At 39.4% G+C, this 14,808-nt stretch overlaps 1 protein-coding gene across 3 annotated transcripts in view; it reads left to right on the top strand.

The window, feature by feature from the left end:
* The first annotated feature begins 29 nt into the window (after positions 1-29).
* AREL1 (apoptosis resistant E3 ubiquitin protein ligase 1) overlaps positions 30-14,808 on the top strand; it is a 35,548-nt gene continuing 20,769 nt past the window's right edge. For 2 of the 3 annotated variants that reach the window (XM_081047769.1, XM_081047768.1), the window contains exons 1-2: positions 30-202; positions 13,659-13,979. The gene's annotated coding sequence lies outside the window, so the exon portion shown is untranslated. The remainder of the gene's footprint in view (positions 203-13,658; positions 13,980-14,808) is intronic. The other variant, XM_081047770.1, reaches the window with a different exon arrangement.

Genomic DNA, 14,808 nt, shown 5'->3' with positions numbered 1-14,808 from the left:
CGTATACTGCTTCCGGCAAAGGATAACCCGGAAGCGGAAGCCGCTTTGAGAAACGGAAAAGCCCGGAGCCGGTTCCCATCCCGGACGGAGGTCTGCACTTGAGTCTCTTGAAGGGAGGGTTGAGGACCGGTCTTCTGCCGGGTGTTGCCGCGTCACAGGGCAGCAGATCTGGGACATCGCTGCGTTGCACGCTCCAGCTCTGGTAAAGTTTCTTTCCGCTACCACTCCCTCACGGGATGGCCTGCCGGCACCAGAGTTCCAGGGAGAGAGGGAGAGAGAGAGACGACGGGGTGGAGGGGGGACGGAATTCTGGGATGCCCAGTAGTTTGGGGAAACACAGTCTCCTCATCCTTCAGCGCTGGGCGTCAGGTCTCTGTCGTGCAGCTCGGTTCCTACTCTGGTTCCTACTTGCTTCTCCCAGTCGGCTTGGTGCTCCTTGCGGCCGGCTGGACTGTTCTCAAGGTTCTCCCCTAGTTGACGCTGTGTATTCTCGGTAAGGGAAGGGGTGAAGCGGCGCTTGAGGGCCCTTTTTAGACTCTAGAAAATTGGGGCATAAGCTTGCATCTGTTACAAGTTACCACGCCAGGAAAATGGTGGGACGTAATTGACATTTACGGTGAAGCCTTGGTGTGTCATCCTTAATGGCAAAGGGAGAGTTTGCGAACAAGAAGGAAACGCTAGCTCTCAGTGTTTGACTTCCTGCTACCGTGCATTCTGGTGGTTTTAACTTTTTGGAAATCACATAACCCTTGAAAGTTTATGGAAAGCCAGGGATGAGTCTTTAGAAAATGGGTACACATATGCTATTTGTTATACAAGTTATGAGACTCTTGGAGCCTGAAGCCCATCCAGGGACCCTCTAGGTGTCGGTAAACTTAAAGTTACGGATCCCTATCTTGTAGACCGTACTTGGCACTTTGGCTCTATTACCTTCTGTGTGACCTTCACAGACACTTAAGTACCCTCGTGTTACATACGGGAAGCCGGGGCTCAGACTTCGTTCAGAGGTTTGTTTGGGTCTTTTTGATTGCAGAGCCTGTATGTTTTTTTTTCCTTTTATGTTTTTTTTTATCAGTTTCAGGTGTCCAAAAAACATAATGATGAGGCATTCATATAATTTATGAAGTGATCCCCCTGATAAGTCAAGTACTCACCTGACACCGTACGTAGTTTTTGACAACGTGATTGAGTATATTCTCCAATGACTATGTTCTCCATACTGTATTTCACATCCCCATGACTGTTTTTTTACCACCGTTTGTACTTCCTAATCCCTTCACCTTTCTCATCCATCTCCCCATCCCCCTCCGATCTAGCAACCATCAGTTTGCTCTCTGTCTGTGTGAGTCTGTTTCTGTTTTGTTTGTCTCTTTATTCTGTTCTTTAGATGCCACATATAAGTGAGATCATATGGTACTTGTTTTTCTCAGTCTAACTTATTTCACTTAGCATAGTATCCTTTAGGTAAGCCTGTACTTTTCTTATTGCACAAAGCTATTCTACTGTTTGAGATCTAGAAAGGTTTTTAGGTTAAAAACAAAGCCGATCATTCCACATCCCGTACTATGAAACATAGTGAATTGGTTGACGGGAACTTTGAAGTCTGATGGAGCTAAAATCCATGCCCTCCCTCTTACTAGTTGTATGGTATTGGGAGAGTTAATCTATCTGTGCCTCTGTTTCTTCGTCTGTGAAATGGAGATAATCATAATAGTACCTGTCTTACAGGGATGTTGTTAGGACTAAATGAGTTAAAATGTGAAGTCCCTAGAACTACCTCTACTAGTAAATCCTATTAAAGTGTTTTCTATTATTATCGTTGTATATTTTCCAACATGGAGGATGTGGTGGTGTTGGAATTTCATGTTGATTATATTTTAATGTAGTTGCTCTGTTTTGGAACTTGAATGTGTTGATTACCTCAAGAACGTTATTAAGTTTTCAGTTCTTGAAAAGCTCAATCTCAGGGTGATTTCTCGTGTTGATTTGAGTATAGACAGTTTTCTTCTTGCTTCTTTCTCTTTTAGGCATGCATGCACTTAGATACTTTGAAGATCACATATCTGACTTTGTAGGCTCTGAATTTTTTATGTTGAAATAGATGAATTATTGAAACATATACAGATACTACGTGTGCTTCCTACGGTCACTAGAAGTTCCTAATCTTTTCCGAAAGCTTGTCTGCCAAGCTGTCATTCATGGGTAGAGCTGACGGTGGCCACTTTTTTGACACATTAGAACTTCTTGGTGATTAGGCAATAAGCTTTTTAAGTAAACATGATGAGTTTGTTTATATTAAACATTTGGAAACTGATTAGTATTATACATATAGGTGTAGAAGGGAAATTGCATATAATTAAATAGTAATTTGCATTTACAATTAGGCATTGAAAAACAAGAAAAACACTCTCTTGGTAATTTGTACTCTTAATTTTGGAATCCATGAACAATAACAAGTTATAAAAAACCCCAAGCAGTTTGTAGTATCTAGTCTGAGAATTTTCTGATTTCCTTGATTGTTAATACTTGATAGGGAGCTAAATTAGTGTAGGGACACTATAGGGGAACAGAATATACTTAGAAAAATATGTTTTTGTTTCATTGTAACTTTATTGCAATCTGAGATTCTTATGGTCTAAGATTAAAGTACTCAGATACTGTGTATAGTATAGCACGTTTTGATGGTGAAGGGAGGGGCAGATGGTGTTGCTTTGTGTTGGGTGGGAGCAGAAAGTAACTTTTTTTGATTACATACCTGTGAGGAAAAAAAATGAGTTTAGCCCTTCTCAGCAGTCAAGAGGGTTGTTTTGTATTTTTCTGCAGTCTGCAGAGAAAAAATTGCTCAAAGCATTTGCCCCACAGTTTGAACACATAATTGGGCTTGACCTTCATTCCATTCACTAATTGGTTTACTAATTTAAGTTGATAAATGTCTTTATAAAATTATGGTTGGTGAAAGATTCCTTGAACATCTTGTATTTCAGTATTAGAAGGTTAAAGGTAGATTCATTTTTGTGGCCATGAAGGGAAAAAAATCAATTCGCAGATATTTTATTCATTATCAAGTTACAGTTTTTATACTTATTTTTATGTCTCATGTGACATGAGTCTTTCCCCCAACAAATATTAGTTGCTGTTAGTTTTCAGTGAACCTGACTGCCTCCTAAATGTGGTAGCATGGTATGTTCCTAAGATTTTAATATTGAATAGGTTTGTAAGGATGCCTTGGAGGTACATGGCTGCTGAATATTCATTCCTTCAGAGGGCATTTACTGAGGGCCCATTCTGCACTGGGCAATGTGCTAGTTACTCTGCCGGAGCTCAGGCGTGTAGTGGAGAAAGATTTGTGAACAGATAAATTATGACAGGTGGTTGACAGGTAAGCAAATTAAAATATTTTAAAGGACTTACTCGTTCATCTTTCTGGAAGTGGTCCAGGTCAGAGTACTGTTGTATAACATTTATTTACTACTATAACATAACATATAACAGGTCAAATTGTGTGACCTTAATGGATTCTAGTATATCATTTTAACTTTTAAATAACTTTAGCCATTAAATAGCTTAGGTTTAAATTTCAGTTTCTTTCTTTGGTTTCTTGTTCTTTGAAAGTTTCATGCATGTTTAGCCTTCACTAATAACCTTTTGTATAGTAGTTCTCAATTTTTTGAGGTTGTTTTACCTTATTGCTGTTTGTGCGCTGTGTGTATGCCTTAGACCTTGATACAGTGTTGTATCACCATGATGTTTTCCTGGTAAGACTCAAGACCCGTTCTAGAAGCTGTACTTTAATAGAGGGAGATGAGTGTTCATTTACTTATTAGAAATCAAATAGTCATGATGGATATATGTTTTGTTATTTAGCTTGAATTGAATAGTACCATATGAATTTAATATAAATTTTTGGTACCTTGAATAGTTGAAGAATTTGCACCATGTTTTCAGAGCTTGTAGCAGTTTGCCTGTTGGTGTTGAGATGCTAATAGTCAACATCTGTTCATTGTATTTTCTATTCATTATCCTTTTTGGCCAGAGATTATCTAATAACATACATTTTCTGTAGTGTCCCCTTGCTTCTATCCAGAGATCCAGCCCAGGTTGTTTTAACCCCTCTCTTGTCCACTTAGGGAAGTTCCACCTCCAAAGATACCCCCTCCTGTATGTGGTGAAGCTATTAGTAAAAGGAAATAGTTAAAATCTCCCAACTTTGATCTCGTTTTTTTTCATGTCTTGGTGAAGAAGGAAACCCAGCCAGGCTGCGTAAATGGTTTGTAGAAAGGAATTGAAAAGGATTTGGGGAAAAAACCCCACATTTCAACCAAGCATTATCTGAATTGGGCAATGACTAGGAAGGCATGATCAGAAGCCTAAGGGGAGTGAGAATAGGAAGTGGGGAACCATATGTAATTTTTTAAATAAATAAAAACAAATTTTATTTTGGAAAAATTTTAGATTTACAGAAAAGTTGCAAAGATAGTACAGAGTTCCTGTATACCTTCCACCCAGCTTTCCCCTAATGCTAATGTTGTACATAACTATGGTACATTTCTCACATCTAACAAATTAACTACTATTAATTGAACTACAGGCTTTTTGCATTTCACAACTTTTCCTACTAATATGCCTTTTCTGTTCCAGGATTCAATCCAAGATACCACATTATATTTAGACCATGTATAATTTTGGTAAATAGGTTGGGATTTCCAATGACCTTTTTCTGTGTCATGTATGTGGTCCAGTAATCCCCAGCCTCATCTGGGTTTCCTTCTTCTCCAAGACATAATCTGACCAGTGCTAAAGAGAGAAAGTCATTGACCATGAGAATAAACAGTACGGCATACTGTAGTGTTTTGTATCCCAAAGCACTCTTAATTGGTGGAAGAGTTGGCTTTGCTCCCATAAGGGTAGTGTGAAGTTTCCTGAGAAGCCAAGAGCTGATCCTGAGTGAGGGGGCTCTTCCTGGGCTCCACCAATGTCACGTGCTCACCTCATAGATTTTACTCCAAGTAAAATCTACTACATGGAACTATCACCAATTATTTACTAAACCATGTCTGTCATCTTTACTAAACCATGTTTTTAAAGGGTTGTGGGCCATCTTACTCATTTTGGAATCCTCAGGACCAACGTATTGCTTCGCATATGGTTGTTAATACACATTTGAAGAAATTAACCTTTGTTTGGTAACACTGATTATTAGGTCAACGGAAGTTTTGTTTTGAATACCATAAGTGTTGAATTTCTCATTCAAATCGAGCCATCTTAGGTTGCCATTTCTGTGGCTGGTTGAGTTTGTCTTCCTGGAAATATTTCTTTTTTTTTTTTTTTTTTAAGGAGGGTGCAGCTCCTAGTGGCCCATGCGCCAGTGGCCCATGCAGGTTTCGAACCGGCAACCTTGGCGTTACTAGCACCATGCTCTAACCAACTGAGCTAACCGGCCACCCCTCTTCCTGGAACCTTAAAGAACTATAAAATGCTCGTTTAAGGTTGCTCTTTCTTTTGATTATAGAAATAATTTATTTTCCTTAAAAATAAGAGTAGAATTGAAAAGAATGGATGGTTGTAGGTTTAGAAATTTGTTAGCTTTTGAGTATATGTGTGACAACTTTAATTCCACCCCCCGCCCGCCATGGGTTGTAGATGTGGCTGTTTGCCTGCCACTTGACGCACAGGTAATGAAATAACAACTTCCTAGGCTTATTGAGGGAGACAGCCTGTCAGATTCAGAGAATTCGTTTTAAAGTTTTCCTGTTATAGCCAAGGTTCACTGTGGCCCAGGGTCACCTAAGCATAAAAGCTGCCGTGGTACGGGAACACGGGTCTGTCCTAATTCTGTGGGTCAGGCACCGTAGAGTCACTTTGGTAAATAGAAAAAACATCAGAATAGGAAGGAGCTGTAAAGTGAAGAGACTATTTTCTTGATTTAGACTAAAGACTGTGACAGGGGTGTACATGAACCAGTTTTCTATTTTGTCTTTCTCCAGACATCTCACAAAGTCACAAAATGGGCAGTAATAAACTGTCACTTCTTCCTGTTTTATTCACATTAGCTTTGAATCCTTTTTTCTACTTTCTCTGAACTGGGCTAAGAATGGCAAACTCTATTCCAGCAGGACAGCTGAATCTAAACTATTTTTTCATATATACTATTCATTTCATTTTGAGTCTGAAATGTACATTTGAGTCTAAAAATGTGCTGTTATCTTGGTGAACTTAATCTTTATAAACCTAAATTTTCTTTTAACCAGTGAGTGATAACTTTTTCCAGCCTCCTTCCAGGTTAGAGTGACTCAGTATGGTGAGAATGATCTTATGAAAGCTTTTCTTTAAAACCAGAAGGGTAAGTAGTTCATTGTCCCTGGCTTACCTTGAAGGTACATACTCTGGGTTTTAGAATTTTCTTGTCTGAAGAACCAGCATCAGAGGTCCAGAGGTTTTATGACAATTTGAGAAGAACCGAGAGACTAAAACCTTGGCTAAATTTAGAAATGCCATTTATTAGGTTGAAGAGGGGGAAATCTGTTAAAAGATAAAAATCTTTCCAAATTCGGAAATAGACTTAACTAATGCTTGGTAATGTGGGAAGTTCAATTTGAAAGAAACAAAGGGATAATAAAACTGAGTGATGATGAGAAAAGGAATGCTGGAGTTTTAAAACTCATCAAAATTTTTGAGAAGAAATTTTCCGTTGTGAAACTTTTAGATAAAACTTCTAGAAGAAAACAGAAAAAAATCTGTGTGACCTTGAGTTAGGCAACAATTTTTTTTTAATAGGACACAAAAAAAAAACAAAAGAAAAAAATCGATAAGTTGGATTTCATCAAATGAAAAACTTTCACTCTTTTTAAACAACACTATTAAGAAGATGAAAAACCAAGCCACAGGAAATATTTGTCAAAAATATTTCTAATAAAGTACTTGTATTCAGAATATGTAAAGAACTCTTACAACTCAATAGTAAGGAGACAAACAGCTCAATTTTTTTAAATGGTGAAAGATTTGGCTATCAAAGAAGGTTCACACATAGCCAAAAACCACATGGAAGGATAATATTGTTAGTCCTTAGGGAAATGCAAATTAAAACCACAATGAGATATCACTTTACACCTATTAGAATGGGTAAGATTTAAGATTACAGTACCATTTTTGGCACACCCAATTGCTGGTAGAAATGCAAGGAGATATAGTCACTCTGAAAAACAGTTTGGCAGTTTCTTTTAAGTTAAATACGTATGTGCCTACTGTATGACCCAGCAATCCCACCCTTAGTTATTTACCCAAGAGAAATGAAAACATATGTTCACACAAAGACGTGTGCTTGAGTGTTCATTGCACCTTGATCCATAATAGCCCCAAAATGGATGGAACCCCAATGTCCTTCAGCTGGTGCCTGGATAAACACATTGTTGTATGTCTACATAACGGTCTACACGGTGATAAAGAGGAACGAACTGCTGATACTCGTGTATCATGATTGTGGTTTTTATGTCATAACCACATACAGTTGTCAAAACCTGAATTGTTAACTTTAAATTGGTGACTTTCACTATATGTAAAGTGTATCTCAAACCTGATTTTGACAAGGACATGTTTTTGCCAGTGACATGCAGGATTAGATAATGGATTCAGATTAGTTTGGGTCTGAATTTGTTATAGGCACTAAAGTAATATTGAAATAATAATCAATATCACTGAATTGAATTTCAAAGAGTTTACTACATGTATCAGTGTTGGGTCAAATTTAGGTTAATACTGCTATGAATGAAAAGAGATGGAAATGAGATAAAATGTCTATTTGAAGTCACTAAATCAGAAAATGAGAATTCTAAATAAGGAAAAAATACTTGGGCTAATTTTGAATCCCATGTCTGGCTTAAATTTTTACTGGGTCTAATACTGTTGATCACCAATTTCTAGAAATAATCACTTCCTTTTGCCTTCAATAAACCACTTTTACAATCGTTGTCCTCTTCTAGGATTGTTTTTTTTCATTCTTCTTTGCTAGCTCCTCTTTTTTGGGGTGGGGAGGAGGGTACATTTAAGGTTGATCCCTGTAGGCTTCTATAGTTAGTCTTTTCCTTGGTCGGCCTGCTTGCCATGGCAGTCTTTTCCATTCTCCATGTCTTTTAACTGCCCTCAGGATGCTGGTACTGCTGTAGCTTCCTATGCCTGTTTCCTTTTAGTTTGTGGATATATTATTCACCTGGATGTCCTATAGACCCTTCAGACTTAACATGTTTATTTCTGTACTCATCCTCTTTCCCTCCACGTTTGCTCTGTCTCCTTAATTCTCCACCACCATTCATCCAGGCTCCCAAGCGTAGAAATCCCTACTTGTCCTTGGCTTCTTGCTCTCCTTTATCTTTTCCATCTCACAGGTCACCCACCTCCTTTTTGACTCTCAGCCATCAGCCTGTCCTCTTCAGAGTCTCTTTCACATTGTCCCCAGAGTTATTTTTTTTAAGATGTGTGATCTTCCTCCTCCCGTAGTTAAATATTTCTTGGTTTTGTTGTTGTTATTGCTTAAAATCTAAAATGAAGTCATATTCCTTTAAATTTCCAAATTAAGTATTTCTGAACTCTCATTCTCTATCTCATTCTTCCTTTTAATTTTTTTTTCCTTTGGGGATTTTTCTGATGCATCCTCATTCTTGGTTAAGAGTATAGGCTCTGGAATCACATTGCCTGCTCCTTCAGTTGTCAACTGGGTAACTACAGGCAAGTTATTTTAGCTCTCTGTGTCTCTGTTTTCTAATTTATAAAATATAGATAATATGATTGTATGGTTGATGTGAGAGTTAAATGAGATAATAGATGAAGCACTTCATACAGTGCTGGCGTATAATATGTTCTTAGTAAAGATGGATTATTGTTTTTATCATCATACTTAAAAAAAAAAACAGAAAACTTAGTATTTGGGATTGTTGCTGTCATTGTTTCCAAATGGGATTTCTCTGGAAAACCAGTTAGTCCCTCCGGTACTCAATGCCATCTTGCTCATTTATTGCGGGACGGGCTGCAGTAGCACGGGCACACACCACAATCACCACCTGGCAACCCAGCAGCCAGGTTTGCACATAAGCGCCCTGTTTCGCGAGGCACTCCTGTACGGCCAAGACACCTGGGTCTAGTTTCCAATCTTAACCAGCCCTCCTTTCCCTGTGAGACTTGGAGAGTCTTGCTCCCCAAGAGCAGCTGAATTCCTTCCTCTTCTCAGTGCATCTCCATTTGATATCTGAGGCAACTGAAGTAGCTTGTCACTCAGTAGTAAGATTCATGCTCTTGACCATTACGCTGTACTAAAAATCAGTCACCCTAGCTTGGCTCCAGGTGGTCTTCCTAAACACTGCATTCTTAATGCTGAGCTTTCCATCACTCCCTGTCTTGACTCAGTACTTTTGCTTATGCTTTTCTTTCTGCTTGGATGCTAGTCTTTGACCCCCTGCCTTGTAAATGCTTACTCATTTTTAAATAACATCTTTGTTGTCTCTCCTGGGAAGACTTCCCCACTGTCTCAGACAAAGTTACCCCTCACCTTCCTTTGCCCACCACACATTGTTTAGTCCTCTTTTGTGGTACTTGCCGCGTTGTATTGTCCATCTCCCCCCACCCCAGTCTTCTTTGTCCTTTTGGCACATAGTATATGCTCAAGAAATTGGAAATGAAGAACGAACGATACAGACGATATAGATGTTGGTAGGGAGTGAATTACAGTGAATTTTAGGCTAAGAGAAAAATACAGATCTCTAGGGATCGGGAACATAGAGAAAATACAGTTCCATTCAAAATGGGAGTATATGGGACGGGTGGTAATGGGGTAATAGACTAGAAGTTGAGCGGGGATTATAGTGCTTCTCAAAATTTTCAGCCCAAGTACCTCTAGTGGTAGAGGATAGTGGGTATGGAACCCCTTTGGGGCTGGGTGTTGAACCCCTTGGGGACTGGGAGCAGAGCTCCAAGCAACCTTTCTGCCTCAAGTATAAAATAACTGAATATTTTGAACATACCCATGTTTTACCTTTAGAAATGCATGCATATTTTGCATTCTATTTTATTATCTATGCATTTGTTTCAACAAGAAAATACTTTTTTATCCTCACCCACCTGATTCTCTGTTAACTAGATGCTACGGGAACATGTGTCATTTATTCTCTGGCTTCCAGCACATTCTGGCATGCCCCAACGCCCAAATCTGGGAAGCGTGGAATAGGGTTATAGTCTAATATGGCAGCATTCTAGCTTTCTGTGATTTGGGGGATTGTCTACTCAAGAGTATTATGTCATGGAACCAAGGAGGGTGAGCTCATCCTGTTCTGACTAACGCGGCTGTTCCTGGAAGGCTGCAGTCAGTTGGAGGCACCTCATTACCAGCTCACTGGGGACTAGCTGGAGAGAGTTCACAGAAGACCCACAGGAATGATTAAGAGACTGGAGGGGCTGACTGATGAGGAAAGAATATAAATGAAAACTGTATAACTTGGCTGAACCAAGATAGCAGGAATACACAACTGTATAAATATCTCAAGAGTATAAACTTGATGAGGGAGGGCAATCTTTTATGGTGGGATGTGGGGGTGGGGAGAATAAACCAAGGGTGAAATGAAGCAAAGGAAAAATGTAAACGAATAATCTAAAGTATCTGATGGTACACTTTATTTCTTGGAACCTCCTTAGTTAGACCACTAACCGATGGGCCTATGGCTAATTGAATGATTTGGTTTTTTCCTTTGATTTCCTTGGACTCGTGGCTGGTGCTTCTGTGTAGACAATGCTGGAGGCTACATCTTACCAAGCCAACATCTTTCTTTTGTCCTATCTTGTGCAGCTCAGTGGGTGATATTTGGAACTCGTGTGTGCTGCCACTGCCTCTTTATTCACAAAAATTATAAGTGGACTTTCACATCATTTTTTTCATAGCTTTTTAGAATGGCACTTTGAAAGTAGAGACTGAATCAGTGATGTGTACTGTAATAATTTTAGAAGCCCAGATATAGTATTTAGTTCATGGGGTACTGGTTTTAGGAAATTACAGCCTTGATGAAATGCAAACATGCCTGTATGAAACATGTACTTTGGGAAATGATTGTATAAAAAGTCCTACTTGGGGTATGGGAGGCATAAAGCTTTTAAATAACAGTTGAAATTAGCCAGGAGAAACATTTGAATGTTGCAAATTTTATAGTTCTTTTCCTAAGAAAGGAATGGTAGAACTGGAAGAAAATGATTTTATGCTCTTTTGATTTATAAAAATGATTTCATTTCTACAAGGCAGTTATATAGCTTTAAGACTAAGACCTCTACTCCAGATTGGTAAACTTTTTGTCAAGGGTTAGATAGAAAAACTTTGTAGGCTGTATATCTCCCCTGCAACTACTCCACTCCACTGATGTCGTACAAAAGCAGTCATAGATAACATATAAACGAATGAACTTGGCTGTGTGCTTTCTTTTTTTACAAAACTTTTTTTTTAACCGAAACACGTGGCTGTCTGGATTTGGCCTGCAGGCTGTAGTTTGCCAACTCTTTCTGTAGACCCTTGCTCTTGAAAGCATGATCTGCAGCATCAGCATTCCCTGTGAGCCTCTTAGAGATGCAGAATGTTGGGTCCCTTCTCAGGCTGACTGCTCTGCCATGCTTCTCTAACTTTCACGTGCATAGGAATCACCTGGGGAACTTGTGAAAGTCCAGGCTCTGAGCTAGACTCTGAACACCGTACTAGCCACTGGGAGGCACAGATGAGTAAGACCCAGTCAGCATCCTCAGGAAGCCGGCAATCCATCAGGAGAGATGACTGTATTACAGTGCAGACTAATACGTGCTAGAATAGAGGTATCTTCAGCATAGGAGATTACAACAGGAAGTGATTGGTTCTGCCTGGCATGGAGGAAGCCCTCTGGGGCCTGGGAGTTGGACCAGGAAAGGTGATGGTGCTTGAGTTGAGTCGTGAAGCTCATTAGAGACACTGAAGCATTGAAGTGGGGTGGGGGTGGGGGGGTTAAAGCATGGTAGTTCATGGCGGGGCACAGTAAGCATGATGGAACCAGGAGTTATTTGATTTAATAATCAAAGAGCTGATCGCAGGGTTGGTTGGAGAGCCCGCTAAGATCACAATGAATAGGAGTAAAAGTTTAGTACATTCTATTATCTTTAGCTAAGTTTTTAACACAGTTTTCTTATTTGAGAAAAGGACCACTTGCCTGTTCTTTCCCTTTTTTAGGAAAAAAAAATCACTCTTCAGAAATAGAAACTTTTTATGTGTTCTTGCATCATTAAGAATTTAGAAAACACTAAAAGGTACAGGTAGAAAATAAAAATTACTTATAATTCCATACACCAGGAGATGACCACCGGTAACATTTTTGTGTTGTTCCTTCCAGTCTTCTTTATGTAATGTAATATTTTAAAAATTGGGCTCATGCAATGTAAATAATTTTTTGCTTGCTTTTCCATTCAACATTTTATTTGTGAGCAATTCCTTGTGTTGTTATTCTTTAAGAGTGTCATTTTTAAAATGCTTATATAGCATTCTAATAGATCTCTTATAGTTTATGTAACTCTTCTCTTGTTTGCAGATCCTTTAAGCTGGTTCCAATTGTTAGTTGACCCAGGTTTTGGCTCATGTATTTGGCAAGTCTGTCACCATATTTTAAAATAAATACATATACTTATTTATTTTTAATTATAAAAGTTTGCCAACTTGTTTGATCTGCTGGCCTTCACTCATTCTGTTCTTGTGCTCTTATTAGTATTTTGTGTTTTCTTGATTTCCCATGGTAGAGAGTAGTCATTAAAAGCATGGATTCTGGGTCCAGGTTGTCTGGGTTTGATTCAAGTCTGCTACCTGTTGTGTGTAATCTTGAGGAAGTACCCTGAGAAAATGCCGCAGTTTCCTCATTTGTAAAATAGGGATAATTGCAGCTATGTTTTGGGGTTGTGAATTAATATGTATGAAGCACTGAGAACAGTCCCTGCCATGTGGAAAGAGACTGTCTTCATTTAGTGATTAGTAGTCTCTTCTCATTTGTTTTATGGTGGCTGTTTGTGTATGCCTTGCCATAACCCCCTTTCTGCTACATTAGTTCATGAATATCTTTGAGTTACAGACGGACTTTATTGAATTTTATTACTTAGGGACTTTATCTTGAAAGTTGAAAGATTTTTTCCCCTCTCATTCATAGTAGCAAATTTTACTGTTGAAAGATAAGCTCGGCGTTGTTTAACCATGCCTTGGAAACGCATGGACAGGCGCTTGTAACCTGCTCACCACCCAGCCTGCCTCTCTCTCTCTCTCTCTCTCTCTCTCTCTCTCTCTCCCCTCTTCACCTTGTTTCCAGACCCCCTGCTCCAGCCCCATCAGACAAACGGGGCATGTGGTTGTGATGAGGCTCCCTCTAAATCTGTGCTCCACTGTGTGTCTGCTGAAGCGTTGGCTTCAACTGAAGTCCTGGAGCTTCCTTCTGGGAGTGACACAGGGCAGTGGCAGTGCCGCTTGCCTTTTCTTGTGCAGTTTCAATTGGGAAAACTTGGTCAGAGTTTACCTGCCGTGGTCGTTTTTAGTGTCTCGGCGTTCCCACTGTCTGTTCTACCTCGTCTTTTTGTTTCCTGGGGATGCTCTGTCAGAAACAAAAACCTGTTCCACTGACCCTTTTGCTTTGTAGGGTAGGATCCTGAGGCAGCACAACAGACGCACCCTTTGGCAGTTGCTTGTGCCCTGCGCTGGAGAGAAGTCCAGGGATGATACATTTTGGGGTGATAGTTCTCCACCCCGGAAGTCACCCAGTTCATTCCAGAAACATTGACCGTCTGCTTCTGTGACGCACCCTCAGTGAAGGTCTGATGGACAGACACTTTCCGTTGTTCTTGCGGCTATTTTCTGGCATGTGGAAGTTGAAGACAAGGTGAGAGGGCCACGTTACCTGCTTCGGTGAATAGGAAGGCGTGCTGCACTCCGTTCTCAGAACATGGGCCCTCGTTTAAAGGTAAGTCAACAGCCTAGTTAAGGTTCACTTGTTACTGGGATGCAGTACATGAACTCAGTGGCCAGTCCCTGTGCCTTTTCAGCAAGAAAAAGCTGTTGAAGTTCACGGTTGCAGTTAGAATTGACTTTGCTCCCAGAAGGGCGTCTTTGAGTAAAAAGAAATAAATTCTCCATTTCTGGGAAATGACTTTTTTACAACTGATCTTCAATGTTAGGGCTAAAATTTATTTGATGTTGTAATTATAAGTCTTTGTACTCCAAAACAAGCAAAGAGTTTTAGAATATGCATATTAATCAACTTTCTAACATTCCCTTGAGAGAGATATTTTCAAGTACTTCCCCCTCCCCTGCTTTTGTAGGTAATGTGAGCCAAAGTGCTGTAGTATTAAGCATCTTGCCTGGGATCTTTTAGTAAGCAAGTGATACTTCTGCATTAGATAATTGGTACTGCATTCTCTTTTCTTCTGTCATGCTTTATTTTTATTTCAGAAGGTTTTTTAGAAGAGCCGTCAGCATTTATCTTTCTAATTTTAGCCTCACAGTGAGATTCTTACAGCAGGATTGGGTAATATTTTTCATACCTTTTTTTTTTTTAACCTGTTTTCTTAAATCTTTTCTCTACCCAAATACTTCACTGTCTCTGTGACTCCAGTCTTTTTCACAATTCAGTGTCCTATGAGGTTAATACCACTGGGATTCAGAGTTAGACGTGGATTTGAGTCTCAGCTCTGTCACTTAACCAGCTGCGAGATGTTCAGCAAGTTAACTTTTCTAAACCCAGTTTTGTTTTTTTAAAATCTGTGAAATGAGGATAATAATGCTTATTTTAC

Source organism: Rhinolophus hipposideros (assembly GCF_964194185.1).
Source record: "Rhinolophus hipposideros genome assembly, chromosome: 5".
NCBI classification, from domain to species: domain Eukaryota; kingdom Metazoa; phylum Chordata; class Mammalia; order Chiroptera; family Rhinolophidae; genus Rhinolophus; species Rhinolophus hipposideros.
The sequence above is the reverse complement of the archived record's forward strand: the minus strand, read 5'-3'. Positions and strand labels throughout refer to the sequence as shown.